Source organism: Lithobates pipiens, unplaced genomic scaffold (genome assembly GCF_037356315.1).
Source record: "Lithobates pipiens isolate NorthernLeopardFrog02 unplaced genomic scaffold, aLitPip1_a1.2 Scaffold_28, whole genome shotgun sequence".
NCBI classification, from domain to species: Eukaryota; Metazoa; Chordata; class Amphibia; order Anura; family Ranidae; genus Lithobates; species Lithobates pipiens.
The window spans coordinates 80,444,081-80,464,195 of NW_027507789.1; the positions used below are offsets into that span (position 1 = coordinate 80,444,081).

At 47.9% G+C, this 20,115-nt stretch overlaps 1 non-coding gene and 8 pseudogenes across 1 annotated transcript; 5 read left to right on the forward strand and 4 right to left on the reverse strand.

Moving 5' to 3' along the window:
• The first annotated feature begins 7,669 nt into the window (after nucleotides 1-7,669).
• LOC143936565 (5S ribosomal RNA) lies at nucleotides 7,670-7,788 on the forward strand (annotated as a pseudogene).
• A 1,306-nt stretch (nucleotides 7,789-9,094) lies between these two features.
• On the reverse strand, nucleotides 9,095-9,213 carry LOC143937243 (5S ribosomal RNA; annotated as a pseudogene).
• Nucleotides 9,214-9,318: 105 nt separating this feature from the next.
• Nucleotides 9,319-9,437, reverse strand: LOC143937492 (5S ribosomal RNA). Its single transcript, XR_013263659.1, has one exon. It is a non-coding gene; the product is annotated as a 5S ribosomal RNA (ribosomal RNA).
• Nucleotides 9,438-9,544: 107 nt separating this feature from the next.
• On the reverse strand, nucleotides 9,545-9,663 carry LOC143936337 (5S ribosomal RNA; annotated as a pseudogene).
• Nucleotides 9,664-9,988: 325 nt separating this feature from the next.
• Nucleotides 9,989-10,107, reverse strand: LOC143936524 (5S ribosomal RNA; annotated as a pseudogene).
• A 6,276-nt stretch (nucleotides 10,108-16,383) lies between these two features.
• Nucleotides 16,384-16,502, forward strand: LOC143936393 (5S ribosomal RNA; annotated as a pseudogene).
• Nucleotides 16,503-16,610: 108 nt separating this feature from the next.
• On the forward strand, nucleotides 16,611-16,729 carry LOC143937063 (5S ribosomal RNA; annotated as a pseudogene).
• A 1,006-nt stretch (nucleotides 16,730-17,735) lies between these two features.
• On the forward strand, nucleotides 17,736-17,854 carry LOC143937334 (5S ribosomal RNA; annotated as a pseudogene).
• Nucleotides 17,855-18,288: 434 nt separating this feature from the next.
• Nucleotides 18,289-18,407, forward strand: LOC143937681 (5S ribosomal RNA; annotated as a pseudogene).
• Nucleotides 18,408-20,115: the final 1,708 nt, after the last annotated feature.

Genomic DNA, 20,115 nt, shown 5'->3' on the forward strand with positions numbered 1-20,115 from the left:
GCTGTGACACACCTAATTCTACACCTTCATTCCTCTCAGAGCAGGTTTCAGAGAGGACTGAAGGTCTAGTGGGGTTGGAGATCCCAGCTGATGAGGAGCAAGGACAGGTCCGCTTTGTTCTTTGGTGTGGGTCTTTGAGGTACGCTTGCCAACGAGCTGCATGGCAGGTCAACATATGTCTGGTCAAGCATGTGTTGCCCAAGCGGCTGATGTTTTGGCCACGCGAGATACGCTTGAGACATATGTTGCAAATAGCAGCAGTGCGATCTGATGCACTCGTCTCAAAAAAGGCCCACACCAAAGAACTTTTAGAATAACGCGCAGAGGCAGCACCCTGCACAGGCGGAGCTCTGCGGTGTGATTCAGTCGGTGTGCTGCCCCTAAGCTGGCCCCCGGAGGGCATCCTGCCTCGTTGGACATGTGCCTCCTCCTCCTCCTCCTCTATCCTACCAGACACCCACGTGGAGTCAGTGCCCTCATCATCCCCTCCCTCTTCATCGCTGGAGCAAACCTGGCCGTATGCTGCAGCTTGTGGAACATGACTGCCAGATTGCTGTCCTTCTTGAGCATCCCCTCTCTCTGCATTCATGCTACTGCCTTCCTCTAGCTGAGTAGCATCATCAGAGCCTACAAAACACTGGGCATCCTCCTGGAGCATGTACCCAACACTGTGCTCAAAGAGTTCAGGAGACTCCTCAGGAGGACGTGGTGGGTCTAGGGAAGGAGTCACTGATGATGACATTGAGAGGAGGGAAGACGATGCGTTGGCAGCTGCTTTGCTAGTACCCTGAGCCTGGGTGAGAGAGGATGAGGAGGATGAAGAGGGCTTGGTCATCCACTCTACCAAGTCGTTGGCATGTTGCGGCTCAACATGTCCAGCTGCCGAAAAGAAGGACAAGCGTGTCCCATGGCCACGTGCTGATGAGGACGATGCACCGCGTCCACGACCAGCACTGTTGTCTCTAGACACAGAGCCTGCTTGCCCTCTTTTATCGGCCCGCGCCTGTCTGCCTCTCCTTGCTGGCGTTTCAGACATGGTAATGGCCTGAAGGGAGATGGGAAAACCAGCAATTGGGTAGTGTATATTGTGCTGGAGGCACACACAACATCCACTAACTCCTGCAGATGGCAGATGGCTTAATTAGAGAAGAGCTATGTTTGGATATAACGGGGTATACTGGGTTCAGGGCACGCAGACAGCACGCACAATTTCCTACAACTGACTGCAAGCTCTATTTAAAAAGAGCAAGATAGTTAGCTATATAGGTGTATATAGGGTTCAGAGCACGCAGACAGCACGCACAATCTCCTACAACTGACTGCAAGCTCTATTTAAAAAGAGCAAGATAGTTAGCTATATAGGTGGATATATCGGTGTATGCTGGGTTCAGAGCACGCACAATCTCCTACAACTGACTGCAAGCTCTATTTAAAAAGAGCAAGATAGTTAGCTATATAGGTGGATATAGCGGTGTATACTGGGTTCAGAGCACGCAGACAGCACGCACAATCTCCTACAACTGACTGCAAGCTCTATTAAAAAAGAGAAATATAGCTAGCTATATAGGTGGATATAATGGTGTATACTGCGGTCAGGGCACGCAGACAACAACCACTACAGAAGAGCAAGAACGCAAAATCGGCCGATAACGATCAGTGTATACTGTGTTGAAGGTACACAGAACACCCACTAACTGCTTCAGACGCCAACACACTACACAAGGTCGCCGCGCTGGCGGCCTTATATAGTGTGGGGCGTGTACTACACAGCCTGAGCTATGATTGGCCACATTTAATGGTGGGCAAAGCACAGCAAATTACATAGTGGGCACAGCACATTACATGGTTGGCACTGCCCAATACAGCACATTAAAGGTAGGCACAGCACATGACATGGTTGGCACAGCACTTGACATGGTTGGTACTGCACAACACAGAAAATGCACAAAGTGGGCATAGGACCTAATATGGTGGGCACAGCACATGACATGGCGGGCACAGCTAAGCACATTACATGGTGGGCACTGCACATTAAAAGTGAGCACTGCACAGCGCATTATATGGTGGGCACAGCATATTATATGTTGGGTACTGCACATGGCATAGTGGGCACTGCACAGCACATGACAAGGTGGGCACTGCATGACACCACATGACATGGTGAGCCCTGCACAACACAGCACATTGCATGGTGGTCACAACACAGCACATGTACAAGGCGGGCACAGGACCTTATATGGTGGTCACAGCACATGGCATGGCGGGCACAGCTGAGCACATTACATAGTGAGAACTGCACATTACAAGTGGGCACTGCACAGCAATTTACATGGTGGGCACTGTACATAACATGGTAGGCACTGCATGACACATCACATTACATTGTGGGCACAACACATTACATGGTGGGCACTGCATGGCATAGCACATTTCATGGTGGGCAATGCAACTGCACATTACATGTTAGGAATGGCATATTACATGGTGGGCACTGCTGAACAGCACAGCACATTACACAGTGGGCACAACACACTACATTCTGAGCACAACACATGGCAGGGTGGAAACAGAACAGCACATGACAAGGTGGGAACTGCACATGATGTGGTGGGCACTGCATGGAACAGCACATTACATGGTGGGATCACTGCATGGCACAGCACATGACATGGTGGACACAGCAAATTATATAGTGGGCAGTGCAAGGTGCAGCATATGACATGGTGGGCACTGAATGGCACAGCACATGACATGGTGGGCATTGCACATGACATGGTGGGCACTGGGTGGCACATCACATGACATGGTGGGCACTGCATATTACATGGCAGGCACTGCATGGCACAGTACATGACATGGCGGGCACTGCATGGTACATCACATGACATGGTGGGCACAGCACATTACATGGTGGGCACTGCAAGGCACAGCAAATTACATACTGGGCACAGCACATTACATGGGGGCACTGCAATGCACATGACATGGTGGGCACAGCATGACATGGTGGGCACTGCACATGACAAGGTGGGCAGTGCTCATGACATGGTGGGCACTGCACATTACATAGTGGGCACTGCATTGCACAGCACATGACATGGTGGGAACTGGGTAGTGGGTACAAGAGAGCACATGACATGGGGGGAATCAGCAGTGCATCCCCTAGCACAATAATTACACAACACCTCCCTAACAAATTTACTAACCTTATGTCAACAGCATGGGAGATGTCCTTCCTCCCAGGCTCCTGCTGGTTAGGCCAACATTAGCGCCCCTCCCCCAGACAGCTCCCAAACACAGAGGATCTGTGTGAGTGTAACTAGTGATGGGAAGTCCGGATCTTTAAAGTGAATCGGTTCATTTCGAACTGCTCACTGAAATGAACCGATTCAATGAATCGATTCTTCGGTTCACTTGCTGAGTCTACTGACAAGCAAGTGAACCGAAGCTCTGATTCAACCACATTAAATGATTAAAATCAGAAGAGTGATTCACACAGAAGGTTGGCAGGTCCTGGGGAGGTTTACTTTGATTTAGTTGATTGGCGCAGAGCACAAGCCTATTGTTGTCACATTAGCTCAGTGTCATGAATGTTGGTGATACTCAAACAGCTGTGTTAGGCTGGGTTCACACTTGTGCGATGCGGGAACCCTGCGATTCCACTACGGGTTCCTGCATCGCACCCGACTTGCACGACAGTTTACAATGACATATGCGAACTGCTGGGGAATGTCATACAATGTTAATGACACCCCCATTTCAGCTCGCATGTTGCACTGCAAAAGTGTCAGTTTGGACATGAATCGCATTACATGGGTGCCAATGCGATACGATTCTGGTGCGGACCAAAAAAAGGGTCCTGTGCGTGTTTAGTCCAAATGCGATACGATTTCAGCCATACTATCTGTATGGCTGAAATCGCATTGCACGGACATCGCCTGTGATTTGCACTGCAGTGCAAATTGCATGCGATTTTGCACGATGCAGCAGTGTGAACTGGCCCTGTGCCTAGGTTTCCGCAAATTTTATGGATAGCAATGTTAACTGTGAAGTTGCCCCAGAATGCAGTTCACATGCACACAAACCCCACTTTTTATTTAGGCTCTGTTTCCACTTGTGCAACTTGTCCTGTGACTTGGGACTGCAAAGTTGCATGACAAGAAGTACCCGATTTCCAATGAGTACCATTCATATCTGTGCGACTTCAAGTCACAGCGACTTCAAAATAGTACCTGCACTACTTTGGTCCCATTTTAATGTGACTTCGAGGTCCCTAAACCTCCAGAATACACAGGCATTGCTTGAAGTCGCGGCAGAATCGTGCAACTTTCAGGCTTTTTAGGCTAACGCAGCCTGAAAGTTGCACAATTCTGCTGCAATTTTGATGCGACTTTAAAGCAATGCTTGTGTATTCCGGAGGTCTATGGATCTCAAGTTGCATCAAAGTGGGACCAAAGTAGTGCAGGGACTACTTTGAAGTCGCACAGATATGAATAATACTCATTCGAAATCATAGAGTACAAAGTCGCAGGACAAGTTGCACAAGTGGAAATGGAGCCTAAATGAAAAGTGGGTTTTTGTGCATGTGAACTGCATTCTGATGTGCCAACTTCACAGTTAACATTGATAGCCATCAGATTTGCCCGTAGCCTTTACAGCGCATGCGCAGTAATGATGATCAGATTTTACTACCACTACCATGGGCGAAGTACCCCTGGTAATAAAATTCAATCGTTAAGGCTATTTTCACACTTGTGCGACATGAAAGTCAAGTGCTTTTGCCATGATTTTTGCCATGACTTGAAGCAATGTCTGTGTAATCTTGAGGTCTCTGCCACAAGTCGCATCAAAGTCGGACAAAAGTAGTACAAAAACTACTTTGAAGTCGCACAGATATGAACTGAAGTCGTAGGAAATCACGGGTTATGACTTGTCATGTGACTTTGCAGTCTCAAGTTGCAGGACAAGTCGCACGAGTGTGAAAGGGCCTTAGGCTGTCCGTACCACCTTATCACTGCTGCTACCTCATTGGTTTAGTGTATTGTTTTACTGGTGGTGACTTGTGGTTCTTTCAGTGTACTGGGTTCTAAAAACTGATATGATTCTTTAACTCGGTAACTTGTATGATTCTTTAACTCGGTAACTTGTATGATTATTTAACTCGGTGTACTGTGTACTCCTGACTCTTGTTTTAAGTTTGTATCCAGTTCCTGAGTGTCACTGTGCTGTGAGCCAGCTGATTGGTTGCAGGGAGGGGCTGAGGTCTCTCACTCTAGAATCATATTACCAGGCCTGCTCTACTGTGTACTGAGTGCATAGTGAACTGTTTCAAACGAATCAGTTCACTCAGATGAATCGATTCATCCAGTTCACTGAAAAGAATCGATTCAAAAGAACGATTCGTTCATGAACTGGACATCACTAAATGTAACAGATCTTGTGATAGGAGTCAGACATCTGCAGAGACAAGCCTTGGCTGCAGTGACTAACACTTGTCTCCTCCATGTGTGCAGTGCACAGAGGGCTCCTCTTCTTTCAAGAAGGCACACAGATATTGATAAGCCACTGGCATGGGCCTATATTGAGGGAGGGGCCTGGAGCTGCAGCTCCACAAGCCCCTATGTTAATCCGGCCCTGTATGTTTGCAAGGGTAATGTTTCGGCCTGCGTAGGAGCCTTTTAGAAAGAGGAACCTGCCTTCTTTATCGGATTGCATGTCGGTGTACTGGAATGGACAATTTTTGTGTATCAGAATGGCCACACCCTTTGTTGTTGTTTTGTTTTGTTTTGGCTAATAGGTTCGTAGCATGGTATACTATAGGGAAATGGCGACTAAACAGTTTAGGAATGGCATTAGAGCGGAAGTGAGTTTCTTGAAGGAATACGATATTGGCTTTGTGTTTCTGCATCTTAAGGAGGGTTTGGGAGCGTTTTTCCGGGGTATTCAAGCCTTTGACATTCAGTGATATAATTTTTGCAGTTAGACTGGTGGCCAGCTTGGTGGCACTATTACGATTGATTGGCATGGCTGATACAAGTAGCTAGATTTACTTAGGTAGGATAGGTGTCAAATAGGGGAGTCTGACTCGGGAGCAGAATTGTGGTTTTGGAGGTAACGCTAAAAGGCTCTCAAGAGGTCTCACAGAGAATTATCAGAAAGCAATCTTCAAAGCCAAAAAGGACCACTTCTCATATACAATCTCAACGGCCGCAAACCAACCACGGGAACTGTTTAAATTGGTTAATCAATCAATGAATCCGGTGTGCCTAGAACCCCCAGAAAGTGAATCCCAGGATTACTGTGACAAACTGTCGGATTTTTTCATTGATAAAGTCAAAACCATCTGGGAAACAATCTGTCAGAAGAAAACATCCAACCTCAGCCAGCAAATACATAAAGAGGATGTCTGCACCAACATACCACAACCACCAAAATTTTCACTATCCCCAATTACCGTAGACACCGCAAAAAACATCATTAATAAACTGCGTGACAGTACCTCACCTATTGACATCATCCCCACAAAACTACTGAAAGAATGCTCCGACATCGTGGCTCCAACCATAACCCACCTTAGAAACCGATCATTTCACGAAGGGATTGTTCCCAGCATCCTCAAACAAGGCATTTTCAAACCTCTACTCAAGAAACCAAACCTGGACCCTCAGGATCCAAACAACCGTAGGCCAATTACAAGCCTCAACACCATTTCTAAGATCATGGAGAAAGCTGTAGTACATCAGCTACAACTCCACCTAGATACTCACAAACTCCTGGACCCGCTGCAATCAGGCTTCCGTCCGGGTCATGGAACAGAAACAGCTCTCCTCAAGATTTCGGACGACGCTCTTGAAGCAGCAGATGACGGAGAGCCGTGTCTCCTAGGAGTCCAAGACATAGATCTCCAATGGTTCGCGTCCTTGCTAGGAAATCGATCACAGACAGTGAAACTAGTAAACTTCCTCTCCGAAACTCAGGCAGTCACCTGCGGAGTCCCTCAAGGCTCTCCTTTGTCACCCGTTCTCTTCAACATTTACATTCGCCCACTCCTTCAAATCATCAGATGCTCAGATCTCTGCTTCCACTCTTACACTGACGACACGCAACTTTATTTCCGGATCAATGGAAAAAAAGATCACCAACAACAACTTGAAAACTGCCTCAAATCAATAGAGGACTGGATGACCACTAACTCACTCCAGCTGAACGAATCAAAGACAGAGCTTCTTATCTTACACCCAAATCATAAGCCCGAAACCAAAACCTCCTGGTCTCCACCAACCGTCTTTGGGCAGACTATCTCCCCGCCTAGGAAAACCGGGTGTCGTAGGCTTTTTTTTAATATGTTGTTGGCATCGACGACCTGTTTTATTTTTCTGCTTGTTTGCCGAGGTGATCATCTTGGCGTTTGTCAAGTGGGTTGAGAGAGGCCAGCAAGGTTGCTTACGGCGACATCACCCCGAATGCACCTGATCTTGTCAGATCTTTAATGCTAAGCAGGGTCTGGCCTGGATAGTACCTGGATAGGACAACACCTGGGAATACCAGGTGCCGTAGGCTTTTTTTTTTTAATATGTTGGTGGCGTCGACGACCTGTTTCTTTTTTGCTTGTTTGCCGAGGTGACCATCTTGGCATTTGTCAAGAGGGTTGAGAGTGGCCAGCAAGATCCCCTATGGCCACATCACCCTGAATGCGCCCGATACCATCTGATCTCGGATGCTAAGCAGGGTCAGGCCTGGTTAGTACCTGGATAGGACACCACCTGGGAATACAAGGTGCCGTATGCTTTTTTTTAATATGTTGTTGGCATCGACGACCTGTTTCTTTTTTGCTTGTTTGCCGAGGTGACCATCTTGGCATTTGTCAAGAGGGTTTAGAGTGACCAGCAAGATGGCCTACAGCTACATCACCCTGAATGCGCCCTATCGCGCCCTATCTCGTCTGATCTCGGATGCTAAGCAGGGACGGGTCTGGTTAGTACCTGGATGGGAGACTGCCGGAGAAAACTAGGTGCTGTGGGATTTTTTTTATAGGTTGTTGGCATCGACGACCTGTTTTATTTTTCTGCTTCTGTTTTGTTTATTGCTTGCTCTTAATCCCTGTACTCTATACACCATTAAAGTTCGTGTGTGTTCATGTGTGAAGGTGTCCCAATACTTTTGACAATATAGTGTATGTGTAAGGGGGCACTCTGCCACACTCTGATCATTAATCAATTAGTTAGGTATCCTGATAATTTTTTATTACATTTAGAGGTTTGTAAGACGCAACAGATTGGGCCCGGCACAGATATCAGGTTTTTCAGGATCAATTCTAGTTGGTGCCCGGTCATGGTTTTTGATCTGTTGTTGCTGCAGTTGGCAGGACAACCCAGGGATGGTCCTCTTTTGCCCTTTAACGGGGCCCCGCTCACATCATCACTTTTCATCAAATACTGCCGCACACTTTTGGGGAATTTGGGGCTCAACCCCAAGTCCAACTCGGGTCACTCCTTTAGGATCGGGGCAGCCTCTGCAGCTTCACGTCAGGGGGTCCCCGTGCATATCAATAAGAGATTGGGTAGGTAGAGGTATTAATGCTATGCCAGGTACATCCCGGAGCCAGTAACAGAGATGTCCCAAGCGTTTCTTCATTCGACTGATTGATTGGTTCAGGATGAATAAACTTTGTATTTTCATCTCCCTGTCTGATGTACTTTTTGCCCCCTTTTAGGCATACTGACCACGTGACCACGGCACACCTTCAGGTCACTTTCTTTCAGTAGCTGTCATTCCCATTTCATCATTGTTATAAGAGTCTCTGAGGACAAGTGGGGAGGCGGAACGTAGGCCCGCCGTCATTTGTGGGAGGAGCCTCGTCGTTATAAGACGGCCTCGGTTCCTCCCTGCCCTGTCGGATGTTTCCGGAGGTTGTCCCACCCTCCCTTCCCCCTTTTTGTTTTTATCCCGTTTTCTTTTTTAGTACTACTTGGGAATGCCCCCTTTTAGGCATACTGACCACGTGACCACGGCACAACTTCAGGTCACATTCTTTCAGTATCTGTCATTCCCATTTAATCAGTTATAAGAGTCTCAGAGCACAAATAAAAAAAAAAGCCTACGGCACCTGGTATTCCCAGGCAGTCTCCCATCCAGGTACTAACCAGGCCTGATCCTGCTTAGCATCCAAGATCAGACGAGATTGGGTGCATTCAGGGTGATGTGGCCATAGGCCATCTTGCTGGCCACTCTCAACCCTCTTGACAAACGCCAAGATGGTCACCTCTGCAAACAAGCAAAATAAAAAACAGGCCGTCGACGTCAACATATTAAAAAAGAAGCCTACGGCACCTAGTTTTCCCAGGCGGTCTCCCATCCAGGTACTAACCAGGCCCAACTCTGCTTAGCATCCAAGATCAGACGAGATTGGGAGCATTCAGGGTGATGTGGCCGTAGGCGAACTTGCTAGTCACTCTAAACCCTCTTGACAAACGTCAAGATGGTCACCTCAGCAAACAAGCAGAAAAATAAAACAGGTCGTCGTTGCCAACAACATATTTAAAAAAGCCTACGGCACCTGGTATTCCCAGTCGGTCTCCCATCCAGGTACTAACCAAGCCTGACCCTGCTTAGCATTCAAGATCAGACAAAATCGAGTAGTTTCAGGATGATGTAGCCGTAGGCAAACTTGTTGGCCACACTCATCCCTCTTGACAAACGCCAAGATGGTCACCTCGGCAAACAAGCAGAAGAATAAAACAGGTCGTCAAAGTCAACAAAATATTATAAAAAAGCCTACGGCACCTGGTATTCCCAGGCGGTCTCCTATCCAGGTACTAAGCATGCCCAACCCTCCTTAGCATCCGAGATCAGGCATATTCCGGGTGATGGGGCCATAGGCGATCTTGCTGGCCACTCTCAACCCTCTTGACAAACGCCAATATGGTCACCTCGGCAAACAAGCAGAAAAATAAAACAGGTCGTCGACGCCAATAACATATTAAAAAAAAGCCTACGGCACCTGGTATTCCCAGGCTGTCTCCCATCCAGGTACTAACCAAGCCCGACTCTGCTTAGCATCAGAGATCAGACGAGATCGGGTGCATTCAGGGTGATGTGGCCGTAGGTGATCGTGCTGTCCACTCTCAACCCTCTTGACAAACGCCAAGATGGTCACCTCGGCAAACAAGTAGAAAAATAAAACAGGTCGTCGACGTCAACAACATATAAAAAAGAAAGCCGGTAGGGCGTGGCTTGCCTAGAGAGAGGATGGCTGCTTAAGCTTTTTGCTCCGTCTTACCTCAGCCTAAAAAAGATCGATCACCGAGGATTTTACCTGAAAAACACTGTCACATGGGGATCTCCTCACTCGGACCCTCTGCTTCTAGATCCCGCTCACCAAGGGACCTGGGATCCCGTAATACCCAGACAATACCGGATCTCTTCAGGAAGCAGGGGGCCGACATGGTGGCCTGTTCTCCCACCACTAACCACATCAGGATTACCCTGACGCTGACTGATCCACAGCACACCATGGCAGACAGTCCATCTCCCCATCACCAACAACTAAATATCCACCACCTGAGGACTGTCGCGGCTGATATAAAGAGCACTCTGACCGCGGCCATCTCGGACCTCCGCCACAAGATACAAGCAATCACAGGGAGAGTAAACTCCATGGAGCTAATGGCGGCGCAACAACAGCATGAATTGCAGATGGCTCAAGGCAAAGTCGACACACACACCTGGCAGCTCAGAGACCTCCAGCGCCATGTTGAAGATATCGACAATAGGGGACGAAGACACAATCTGAGGATGAGAGGCTTCCCGGAGTCGATCGAGCCTGAGCAAATCCTCCCAGCGGTCACATCCCTATTCAACCAGCTGCTAGTCCAATCCTCCAGTACACCTATAGCTATGGAGCGGATACATAGAGCCCTTAGGCCTAAGGGCAAAGATTCTGATCCCCCACGGGATGTCATCTGTTATGTTAACGACTATACCCTCAAAGAAGAGGTTCTTAAAAAAACTAGGAGCGATCCGAACCTGACATTTGAAGGCCATTCGATCCAGATATATCAGGATCTTTCGGCGATCACGCTGAAATATCAAAGAGACTTGCGCCCATTACTTGACGTGCTAAGGCAGAGAGACATCCGCTATCGCTGGAAGTTTCTGTTCGCTCTGCAAGCCTCTTACCAGGGCCGCACTGCCATCTTAAAAGTGCCAGAAGATCTAGAAACCTTCTGCAAAATGCTGGACCTGCCACTGGTTGAAGTACCTAATTGGTATGCTGATTTTCGGGTCCACATTTCACCCAACACCCACAGCACTGAAGATCTCATGGAAACTCAACTGTCCAGATCTCGCAGACATAGGTCGCCATCCACCTTCAGACCACTTGGGGGACACACCGACCCCGCCACCCACCGACGAGCCTGACTTCGGCCCCGCTACCTCACAGAGCACACAGGGACCGCTAGACCTGTCGCCTCACGAGAGCTCCGGGACACCCATGCGATGGTGGATTAGCCTACATGCTTCATACCCTGCCTAGTGCCGCTCTCCTTTCCTCTGCCGTGCATATGGACCATTCCCTTACTCACCTGCCTTGAAAGACTACAGACACTTACACTAGCTTCCATTTCCCTGACTCCGGTTACCACCATGATTTCTACCTGGAGCAGTTCTGGGCCTCCAACCTGTCAGACGAGAGAGCATTCAACGCACGCACTCGACTAGACTCTATTCCTGCTCGGATCCCATATAGTTGTAGCCTTTTACTCTCTAACTGAACATTACCACGGCCGAATGAGCGCCCAGAAGGACCCGAGACACCTATCGGTAAAGTATACATCGAACGGAGCACTTGGTATATTTTAGTGACTGATCCGATCTTGTGCCCTGCTGCGACATTAATATTGGCACTTACCTCTATGCCTTATATAAACTATTCTTCATATTGCAGACCTCATATCATCATAGGGGAGCTAGTAATTCCATATACTTTACTAAACATCATACTACCCTGAAAGCAGGGGCCCGTTCACTACCATACAATATTGCAGGCATTGGGTGGTCAATTTATCAAGTGATACCCCCCTTACTAGCCTTATCCCTGATCCAGGATATACAGGAGCCATGATTTATATGATTTTTATGCCCACCCAAACCTACCCCCCAGTACCCCCTCTTACAAACCGCCTTGGAATACCAGGTGCCATAGGCTATTTTTTTAATATGTTGTTGACGTCGACGACCTGTTTTATTTTTTTGCTTGATTGCAGAGGTGACCATCTTGGCGTTTGTCAAGAGGGTTGAGAGTGGCCAGCAAGATTGCCTATGGCCACATCACCCTAAAAGCGCCCGATCTCGTCCGATCTCGGATGCTAAGCAGGGTTGGGCCTGGTTAGTAGTGATGGACGAACTTCCGACGGGACGTTTCGCGAACGCGGACCGCGAACGTGGCCGATAGTTCGCCAACCGTAACGTTCGCGGCAGGCCCCATTGACTTCAATGGGAGGCGAACTTTGCAAACCTACAGGTAAAATTTGCAGCCACAAGATAATTACTAGCTATGCAAACATAGTCCCACCACATGGCCAATGACATAACACATGTATGAGGTGAATGTGGGATCGACAACTACAAGCATTCTTTTTTTATATGTGAAATTGTGACAATTCAGGACTGTGGAGCACATGAAGGCAATGGAGGAGAGGGAAGGTCAGGGTAGGCAAAGAAGAGGGTGCAGGAGATGATCACCAGCAGCATGACATACAGCAATGACACCTGCACCGTGATAGAGTCATCTGACACCAGCACCGCGATAGAGAGCGCTGACATCAGCAGCGTGACATACAGCAATGACACCAGCACCGTAATATACAGCACTGACACCTGCACCCTAAGCAGCCCCAGGAGTAAATCAGCATAGCACAGGGATGGTGGGAGCCCCTCATAATGAGCATAGCACAGGGATGGTGGGAGCCCCTCATAATATGCACAGCAGAGGTAAAGCCCCAGGAGTAAGTCAGCATAGCACAGGGATGGTGGGAGCCCCTCATAATAAGCAGCCCCAGGAGGAAGTCAGCACAGCACAGGGATGGTGGGAGCCCCTCATAATGAGCATAGCACAGGGATGGTGGGAGCCCCTCATAATATGCACAGCAGAGGTACAGCCCCAGGAGGAAGTCAGCATAGCACAGGGATGGTGGGAGCCCCTCATAATAAGCAGCCCCAGGAGGAAGTCAGCACAGCACAGGGATGGTGGGAGCCCCTCATAATGAGCAGCCCCAGGAGGAAGTCCGCATAGCACAGGGATGGTGGGAGCCCCTCATAATGTGCATAGCACAGGGATGGTGGGAGCCCCTCATAATGAGCATAGCACAGGGATGGTGGGAGCCCCTCATAATATGCACAGCAGAGGTACAGCCCCAGGAGGAAGTCAGCATAGCACAGGGATGGTGGGAGCCCCTCATAATAAGCAGCCCCAGGAGGAAGTCAGCACAGCACAGGGATGGTGGGAGCCCCTCATAATGAGCATAGCACAGGGATGGTGGGAGCCTCTCATAATAAGCAGCCCCAGGAATAAGTCAGTATAGCACAGGGATGGTGGGAGCCCCTCATAATGAGCATAGCACAGGGATGGTGGGAGCCCCTCATAATATGCACAGCAGAGGTAAAGCCCCAGGAGTAAGTCAGCATAGCACAGGGATGGTGGGAGCCCCTCATAATAAGCAGCCCCAGGAGGAAGTCAGCACAGCACAGGGATGGTGGGAGCCCCTCATAATGAGCATAGCACAGGGATGGTGGGAGCCCCTCATAATAAGCAGCCCCAGGAGGAAGTCAGCACAGCACAGGGATGGTGGGAGCCCCTCATAATGAGCATAGCACAGGGATGGTGGGAGCCTCTCATAATAAGCAGCCCCAGGAATAAGTCAGTATAGCACAGGGATGGTGGGAGCCCCTCATAATGAGCATAGCACAGGGATGGTGGGAGCCCCTCATAATATGCACAGCAGAGGTAAAGCCCCAGGAGTAAGTCAGCATAGCACAGGGATGGTGGGAGCCCCTCATAATAAGCAGCCCCAGGAGGAAGTCAGCACAGCACAGGGATGGTGGGAGCCCCTCATAATGAGCATAGCACAGGGATGGTGGGAGCCCCTCATAATATGCACAGCAGAGGTACAGCCCCAGGAGGAAGTCAGCATAGCACAGGGATGGTGGGAGCCCCTCATAATAAGCAGCCCCAGGAGGAAGTCAACACAGCACAGGGATGGTGGGAGCCCCTCATAATGAGCAGCCCCAGGAGAAAGTCCGCATAGCACAGGGATGGTGGGAGCCCCTCATAATGTGCATAGCACAGGGATGGTGGGAGCCCCTCATAATGAGCATAGCACAGGGATGGGGGGAGCCCCTCATAATATGCACAGCAGAGGTACAGCCCCAGGAGGAAGTCAGCATAGCACAGGGATGGTGGGAGCCCCTCATAATAAGCAGCCCCAGGAGGAAGTCAGCACAGCACAGGGATGGTGGGAGCCCCTCATAATGAGCATAGCACAGGGATGGTGGGAGCCTCTCATAATAAGCAGCCCCAGGAATAAGTCAGTATAGCACAGGGATGGTGGGAGCCCCTCATAATATGCACAGCAGAGGTACAGCCCCAGAAGGAAGTCAGCACAGCACAGGGATGTTGAACTTTACAAACCTACAGGTCATATTTGCAGCCACAAAATAATTACTAGCTGTGCGCACATAGTCCCACCACATGGCCAATGACATAACACATGTATGAGGTGAATCTGGGATCGACAACTACAAGCATTCTTTTTTTATATGTGAAATTCTGACAATTCAGGACTCTTGAGACAATGGAGGCGAGGGAAGGTCAGGGTAGGCAAAGAAGAGGGTGAAGGAGATGATCACCAGCACCGTGATATACAGCACTGACACCTGCACCGTGATAGAGTGCACTGACACCAGCACCGAGATAGAGAGCACTAACAGCAGCACTGATACCAGCAACTTGCTGCTGGGCCCCAAAAATATGACACCGCTCAACCTCTTCAAACAGGAGGGTACGGGCATATAGTACGGTGTGCTTTTTAGGTTGCGATTAGCAGACTGTACCTCACTGAACCCTATATACTGTAGTACACTATACCTTACCAGTCCTTATAAGGACCTTTGTGGAACTAGTAGGTTGTGATTAGCAGACTGTACCTCAGTCCCTATACTGATAAAGGACTGCTTCAGAATTGGGCAGCAGTCAGCAGTAGTGCACCTCAACCCTATATATTGTGGACCTATACCAGTCCTTAAGGATTAGCAGACTGTACCTCACTCAACCCTATATACTGTATTACGCTATACCTTACCAGTCCTTAGAAGGACCTTTGTGCAAATAGTAGGTTGTGATTAGCAGACTGTACCTCAGTCCCTATACTCATAAAGGACTACTGTTGCAGAAGGGCAGCAGTCAAGTATAATATTCTTTCTATATTTGGAAGAAAGAATATTATACGTGTACAAGCCTATTACCATACCAGTCCTGAAAAGAACCTTTGTTACAGCTACTGATTAAACTGACTGTTCCTCACTGCCACACACAGCTTCCTGCCTGTCCCTATTTAAACTGACAAAACACAGGCTCCTGCAACAATAACTTGAATAGCACTCAAAACTATATCCTGTACTACTTTACCATACCAGTCCTGAAAAGGACTTTTGTGGACCTAATAGTAACAGCTAATGATGAAACTGACTGTCCCTGCTGCACACAGCGTCCTGTCCCTCTCTCAGCCCTGACAAAAGACAATCTGCAGCAACAATGACTTGAATAGCAGTGCCTCAAACCTATATCCTGAACTACACCTATACAATACCAGTCCTTAAAATAACTTTTGTGGACCTAATAGCTAGCGATTTGGGTCACTGCAGTCTCTCCCTGCTCCACACAGCAACCTCTCCCTATAGTGACAGAAGAAAGAATGTAAAATGGCCGCTGGATCGGGTCTATTTATAAGTTAGGGGGAATGTCCAAGTGTCCATGTGCTGTAATGTCTCAATTGGCTGTCCTGTACCCCATGATGGATGTGTCATCATAGGTCAAAGTTCTTATACACAGTAAACACATAAGTCCGCCGGGCGAACAGCGGCAATAGTCGGCCGAACGGGCGGACCGTGAACAGCCGAAATTCGCAGCGACACGACCGCCGGGCGAACAGTTCGGCCATCCCTACTGGTTAGTACCTTGATGGGAGACCGCTTGGGAATACCAGGTGCCGTAGGCTTTTTGTTTAATATGTTGTTGGCGTCAACGACCTGTTTTATTTTTCTGCTTGTTTACCGAGGTGACCATCTTGGCGTTTGTCAAGAGGGTTTAGAGTGACCAGCAAGTTTGCCTAAGGCCACATCACCCTGAATGCGCCCAATCTCGTCTGATCTCGGATGCTAAGCAGGGTCAGGCCTTGTTAGTACCTGAATGGGTGCCCGTCTGGGAATATCAGGTGCCGTAGGCTTTTTTTTAATATGTTGTTGACGTCGACAACCTGTTTTATTTTTCTGCTTGTTTGCCGAGGTGACCATCTTGGCGTTTGTCAAGAGGGTTGAGAGTTGCCAGCAAGATGGCCTACTGCTACATCACTGTGAATGCGCCCGATCTCGTCTGATCTCGGATGCTAAGCAGGGTAAGGACTGGTTAGTATCTGGATGGGAGACTGCCTGGAAATGCCAGGTGCCGTAAGCTTTTTTTTAATATGTTGTTGGCATCGACGACCTGTTTAATTTTTCTGCTTGTTTGCCGAGGTGACCATCTTGGCGTTTGTCAAGAGGGTTGAGAGTGGCCAGCAAGATCCCCTATGGCCACATCACCCTGAATGAGCCCGATACCATCTGATCTTGGATGCTAAGCAGGGTCAGGCCTGGTTAGTACCTGGATGGGAGACCGCCTCGGAATACTAGGTTCCATAGATATTTTTTTAATATGTTGTTGGCGTCGACGACATGTCTTGTGTTTCTGCTTGTTTGCAGAGGTGACCATCTTTGCATTCGTCAAGAGGGTTGAGAGTGGCCAGCAAGATCACCTACGGCCACATCACCCTGAATACGCCTGGTCTGGTCTATTCTTGGATGATAAGCAGGGTTGGGCCTGGTTAATACCTGCATGGGAGACCGCCTGTGAATACCGGGTGCCGTAGGCTTTTTTTTTATATGTTGTTGCCGTCGATGACCCGTTTTATTTTTCTGCTCGTTTGCCGAGGTGACCATCTTGGTGTTTATCAAGAGGGTTGAGAGGGGCCAACAAGATCACCTATGGTCACATCATCCTGCATGTGCCCGATCTCGTCTGTTCTCGGATGCTAAGCAGGATCAGGCCTTGTTAGTACCTTGATGGGAGACTGCCTTGGATATACCAGGTGCCATAGGCTTCTTTTTAATATGTTGTTGGCGTCGACGACCTGTTTTATTTTCTGCTTGTTTGCCGGGGTGACCATCTTTGCTTTTGTCAAGAGGGTTGAGTGTGGCAATCAAGATCGCCTATGGCCACATCATCTTGAATGCGCCTGATCTCGCATGCTAAGCAGGGTTGGGCCTGGTTAGTACCTGTATGGGGGACTGCCTTGGAATACCAGGTGCTGTAGGCTTTTTTTTTTAATGTTGTTGGCGTCGACGACCTGTTTTATTTTTCTGCTTGTTTGCCGAGCTGACCATCTTGCCGTTTGTCAAGAGGGTTGAGAGTGGCCAGCAGGATCTCTTACAGCCACATCACCCTGAATGCACCCAATCTTGTCTGATCTCGGATACTAAGCAGGGTTGGGCCTGGTTAGTACCTGGATGGGAGACCGCTTGGGAATACCAGGTGCCGTAGGCTTTTTTTTTAATATGTTGTTGGCGTTGACGACCTGTATTATTTTTCTGCTTGTTTGCCGAGGTGACCATCTCGGGCCTGGTTAGTATCTGGATTGGAGACCGCCTGGGAATATCAGGTGCTATAGGCTTTTATTTTTCTGCTGCTTGCCGAGGTGACCATCTTGGCGTTTGTCAAGAGGGTTGAGAGTGGCCAGCAAGATCGCGTACAGCCACATCATCCTGAATGTTCCCGATCTTGTCTTATCTTGTCTGATCTCGGATGCTAAGCAGGGTCGGGCCTGGTTAGTAACTGGATGGGAAACCGCCTGGTAATAACAGGTGCCATAGATTTTTTTTAATATGTTGTTGGCGTCGACAAAGTTTTATTTTTCTGCTTGTTTGCCGAGGTGAATATCTTAGCGTTTGTCAAGAGTGTTGGGAGTGGCCAGCAAGGTCACCAAAGGCCATATCACCCTGAATGCGCACGATCTCGTCTGATCTCAGATGCAAAGCAGGGTCGGGCTTGGTTAGTACCTGGATGGGAGACCGCCTGGGAATAACAGGTGCCATAGGCTTTTTTGTAATATGTTGTTTGTGTAGACGACCAGATTTTATTTTTCTGCTTGTTTGCCGAGGTCCATAGTTCATAGTTAGTTAGGTTGAATAAAGACACCAGTCCATCAAGTTCAACCTGAGTGTCTACAATTGTCCCTATCTCTGTACATTTCACACTCACATCGGTCCCTACCCTTAAGGAGCCCACAATCGAAGGTCCCCATTCATATACTGTGGCCAATTTTTTTGACTGAAGCCAATTAACTTACCTGCATGTCTTTGGATTGTGGGAGGAAACCGGAGTACCCGGAGGAAACCCACGCAGGCACAGGGAGAACATGCAAACTCCAGGCAGGTAGTGTCGTGGTTGGGATTCAAACCAGCGACCCTTCTTACTGCTAGGTGAGAGTGCTAACCACTACACCACTGTGGTGATCTCAATCCTCTTGACAAACGCCAAGATGGTCACTGAAAGGGTTAATCCTGTGTCTAGGGTGGTCCCTTCAACCTCCCAGACCTTAGATCCAATGTATTGTATAAATTCAGAGCGCTCTGGAATCAATTCTCAAAGGACAAATAAAACCACACACACACCATGGCGTCCTTCGAGAACTAATTGTATTGAGTTATTACAAAGCGATTGATATAGTATATTTCACGTCATACAGAATAAGACATGCGCAGTAGACATCAAGACGATTACAGCTGGTCAAGACAAAAACGCTATTGTTCTTTGTTCTAAGCTAGCTGAATTAATATAAGAAAAGATACATAATTCCTTCTGTAGCTAAAGAATGCTGAGAAACAGTGTGAAGGTTATAGATAAGTGTGTGAGAACACATGAGTTAGAAGAATCTCATGTTGAGACAGTTATCTGAGAAGTTAAAGGGGTGTTCAAACTGTACATATTGTAAAATGGAAGTTTGTGAATATTAAGATGGCTGACAGAAACAAGATGGATGCTTAACATAACCTTTCAACCCCCTCTTAAGTCATGGAATGACTTCTACATATCCGCAGCCTCCTGAAATCTACGGTTCTTGCTACGTTTGTTATATTCATTTACATAAAGCTGCAGATATTGTGTATATGCGTGAGAAGGTTGGTCTGGTGTAGTACACTTGCTAATACAAAGTAGAATAAGCTTGAAAATCAGGTAGCCTATCAATCCTAACAATAGTACTATGATAATCATAATCACTATGTCCTTTAACCATGAAAACATTCCACCTAAACCCAAACTAAAAAAGGGGTTCCATCCATAATTACCTATGTCCCTTGCTTGTTTCATTAATTCATTTACCTGTGTTCGGTGTTGATTAATAACATCATAGTAGTCTGGGATTTCCAGGCTGGTATTGTGAAACCATGTACAACATTCATAATCTTGGGTCATTTCGCATAAACCAGTCAGAGCTGCACTCATGCTTTCAATAGCCAATTCGTGTAACTCTAGTTGTCTTCTAATTGCTTTGAGCTCGACATTGAGCAGTCCTATATCTTGGGAGTTTTTTTCCATAACATCATTTATTAAACTAGTGTAGTTATTTAATTTGTCCATCATGGTTATGCCCCATCCTGTCCAGGATGGAAACCATGTCCATGACTTATCTGAAGTAGAAAACATAGGTGGGTTTTCTCTCTTGTATTTATAAGTTAACCTATGTACTGGACTTGAAGTAACTTGTATGTGATGTTCCTGATTCTGGCCTAGGGCTGACATGACTG